This window comes from Octodon degus, unplaced genomic scaffold (assembly GCF_000260255.1).
Source record: "Octodon degus isolate 3935 unplaced genomic scaffold, OctDeg1.0 scaffold00083, whole genome shotgun sequence".
Lineage (NCBI taxonomy): Eukaryota > Metazoa > Chordata > Mammalia > Rodentia > Octodontidae > Octodon > Octodon degus.
In genome coordinates, this window is record NW_004524659.1 from 9237845 (window position 1) to 9242359 (window position 4515).

The following is a 4515-nucleotide window of genomic DNA, read 5'->3' on the forward strand; positions in this document are numbered from 1 at the left end:
TTACAGTGAATAAAAACTTATTGACTCATAAGTTCTGGAGGCTGAAAAGCCCAAGAATAAGGGGCTGGCATCTGATGAGGTCTTTTTGTTTAATGATGATTTTTTTTTTTTTTTGCTTTGTCATCCCATAATGGAAGAGCAAAGGCAAAGGGAGAGCAAGAAACAGCAAGAGGGACAAATACTTACTTTTATAAGAAACCCACTCCTGTGATACCAGCATTAACCTACTGATGAAGGCAGAGCCTTCATGATCTAATTTACTCACATTTTTATTTCTTTAGTATTGGGTATTGAACCCAGAATCTTTGTGCTGAGCTGTGTCCCCACCCTTTTTTCTATTTTTTTGTTTTGAGACATGGTCTTGCTCAGTCATTAAGTCACCCAGGTTGGGTTTAAACTTGGAATCCTCCTGCTTCCCCCTCCCAGAGTAGAGTACTGGGATTGCAGGTGTCACCATGCCCCACAAAGGTCCCACCTCTTAAAGATCCCCTTGGAGATCAGAACTTTGGGACACATTAGTGCTATACCTTCAGCAAAGTTAAGTGGAGTATTACAGTTCTTCAATTTCAATAAAACGTCTTGAATGCTGCTGAGCCTCCAAGTCCACTCATCAGATTGGGCTGTTGTCAGTGATTAATCATCTTCATCTACAATAATACAGATTTCACATTGCAGATTTCAATTCCTTTTTTTTTTCCTGTGGGTACTAGGAATCCAACTCAGGACCTCAGGACCTCATGCTTGGCAGGCAGGTGCTATACTACTGAGCTATATCCTTGGGTCCCTTCATTCAGGATTTCAATTTGTAAACAGTAATATAGAACACAAAGACTATTTCAAGTGCTGCCGTAAAATTAGTTTTTGCTAATAGGTCAATGTGTTTCTTTTCTCAAGTAATATATTCACGTTAGCACTCTTGGGGATAGTCCATTAATTCAACTTTTCTAAAACTTAAGTTCTAGAGAATGCCAGTACTTAATGATTCTTGAGGGGAATGATCTCAAGCATGGGAGCTCTGTATACTATGTTTCTTGGGGAGAAAGATACAGTGCCTATCAAAAGACATTTTATCTAAATCACAGACTTCTAGATGGTGCTGTAGAACTCTAATTCCTTTACCTGAGAAATTATTTCTGATTTGATTTTTTTTCTAGAACCTCATTCAATTGCTTTGTTATTACTAATACAGACAGGCCAGGTGGATGGCTTTTGGATTGTCCCATCTCATAGCCTCCTGGGTTTGCCTTTGATGAAATGGATGTCTGGTATTGCATCTTGTTTGTGTCTTCTCATTTTCTTTTCTCTTTTTTAAAAAAATTAATTCTTAGGTCGATGCTTCTAAATTGCTAGGTTTTTTTTTTTTTGTTTGTTTGTTTGTTTGTTTTTGTGGTACCGGGGATTGAACTCAAGACCTTGCACTTGCCAGGCAAGCACCTATTGTACTGACCTATCTCCCCAACCCTATTGCTGGTATTTGGAATCCTTAGGAAATGACTAATTTCCTGAGGTATTTTCTAGATGTAGCTGGTTTTGGGTTTTGAGTCTGTTGCAATATCCTACCTTTTCAATTTGCTGGGGATGAGAAGTTTCTGCCTGTTTGGCTCAGCTCCTGGTTCTTTAGCACTGCCCTGTCATCCCATAATGGAAGAGCAAAGGCAAAGGGATATTGTTCACGATCCTTGGTCAATCTCAGTCTTGAAGTACCAGGAAGAACAGCTGCTTTGAACAATTACATCACTTTTGGCTAAAGTGGTACTATCAACAACAATAATAGCATCAAACACAGCCTAAAAAATGACAAACTGAGATAACCATAAATTTGCCACCTTTAACTGTAAGAACTAGATTTGTGCTTCTGGAACAAAATCTAAAGCAAACCAGAAAATGATATGTAATATATAAGTCCTTAATATATCAATTTTACCTCAGAGATTACACTTAAAAGAGTTTAGGAAGAAAATAGAGAAGTAGAAGAGGTAGACATTAGAAGTAAGGCAGGAAGACAAAGGGGGGGTTATGCTAACTTTGGGAAACTGTTGCAGAAGATAGGAGGGAAAGAGAAAGAATAAAAGGACAGAACAACAAAGGCTAGAAACCATGTTCACACTGACATTAAAATAAGATAAAAAATGCTGGAAGAAAAAGCAAATAGAAACAACCCTCTCCTAAAATCTCAAAAAACAAAACCACAATGACAAAAAAAAAAAAAAAAAAAAAAATTAGGGAGTGAGAAGAGAAAAAAAAGAGTCCATTTCCAGGTTTGTCTCTGCTGTCACTTACAAATAACATGTGTAGCCAAAGTCCAGATCTATGCTGATTTATCCCGGCAAGCCAGCAGTGTCTTTAAGGTGATCATAGATAATCTCAGTGAGTCTGCACCTTTACTTCCTCTGAAGTTCAGACTGGTTTCTGGCCATCGGGCTGAGACTAGGCCCATTCACCCTGCAGCATTCAGTGCACCTTCTGTTCAGTGGGCTTGAACTCAGCTGGGAGCCACTAGATGGACCCAGCAGTTGTTCCAAGTTCTGAGCTCAGTAGACTCCTCCTGTAGATGAACCCCAGCCAATTGCTGTTACCTGAGGAACAACTGAGCCCTCAGCATTCACACCCAGCAAGTAGTCCTTCATGTTGACTGCTCCCTTCCATTGCCAAGGAGGGCTCTGGTGTTGCCTACAGTCACTGCAGGTTTGAACTGCTGTCTCAGGCAGTGAGTCCCAACTCAGAGAAAGCTCTGCCAGCTACTTCCTCCTTCACTGTTGAAATTTCTCTTCTCATTCACTCAGTAGGGTTCAGTTCTCACTTCAGATCTTTCCTGGGTCCAGGGGAACCATTTCCCTCCTTGTCTTTCTCTGGACAGCTCTTTCTCTGCCATTTACCACTCTGCCACTTACTACTACGCTATCTTCGTGAAAGTCCATATGATCCCTTTTTTTTTAAAAAAAAACTTCTAATTCATTTTTAAAAATTTTTATTTTATTTTTTGTGCTGGGGATCAAACTTAGAGCCTTATGCATGCTAGTGCTAGGTAAGTGCTCTATTACTGGGCTACATCTCCAGCCCTCTTATTGTCTCTTATAGATGTTCTGCTTTGGTAGATGCTGGGTGCTGCCATAGCAGAAGGACTTCAAGGCTCGAAATTTTAGCATCATGGCAAATGTATGCTATGGCAAGGAAATTGACCATATACTATGCAATGAGGTGTTTGTTTTTTTAATTTTTTAACTTAAAATGGTGCTTTTTATGGGTTGGTGATGTTATTCAGTGGTAGAAAACTTGCCCCATATGCATTAAGCCCTGGATTCAGCCCTCAGCAACACAGGTGCACACACACACAGGTGCTCTTTAATGGACTAGAAAACTCAATATATATATCTTTTATCAACCAATGTTTGGGTTACATATAATTGCTCACTGTGAAAAATGCCTTATTGAGTATGTTTTTTGCTGTATATATGAGTTTTTCTAATACAGTAAATCCCCGTCTTACAAATTCTCTTCAGGGACAATTGGTCATAAATTGGCTTCATTCATAAGCTGACAAAGTGAGACTTATCGGTACACCTGTGAAAATGTACAACTCAAATTTTCATAAGCTAGGGACTTACTGTATTCATCAAAAAGTAAAATTACTGTGTCGCAGTTTACATTCAGTTTCAGCCTCACTACATAAATTGCCATAAAAGTAGAGCTTATCATTGTGGTGCCAAATTACAATGCCTTCAACCAGTGAAATATTTATGTCTCCAAGTCTTAATATTCTTCCTGGTTATGGCTAAACAGTTTAACTTGTTAATTTGTATCTTAGATGTGTTTCTTTTATTTAACAATTCATATTAAGAATTGTGATATTAAAAAAAATAAAACTCCAGATAGTAATCCTTTACCTGTTATAAGTGTTGGATTAACTTCTTCCAGGTTGTGGCTTATGTCTGTATTTCTAGTGATGTTGCCAAGTTAAAAGTTTTTAAATGGTTGCAATCACAGCTTTCATTTAAAAACTTTTTTATCATAAAAGAGTTCAAAAGGTCAGAAATCTTTTTGGTTTTTACTAGACTTTTGATTATATTGGCCATAAACTTTGTTAACTGCAATTTGTAATTTTGTGTTTTTTCTAATATTGTCTATTAATTATTTTATTATAATAAAAAGACCCTCCAGAAGAAGATTTAGTATTGTGGTGATAGCAAGCATCTAGTTATTTCTCTCTATTTAATGTAAGTCATTTAGTGTAGTGTTTAGGGTTCAGGTAAGTAAACTTTGTTTTGTTTCAGTTGTCTACTACAACCCCTACTTAATTTTTTTAAAATAAGAAATATCTAGATGCCATTTTGGCACATTGATAAAATGTTTCCCTTAAATTTGTTAATATGATAACCTATACCATAGTCACTAAGGCAGTATAGTACTGGCACAAGAATAAATAAGCCAATGGAACAAATAAAGAATCCCAAGGGGCTAGAAAGATAGCTCAGTGGTCTAAGTGCCTGTCTGGCAAACACAAGGACCCAAGTTTGA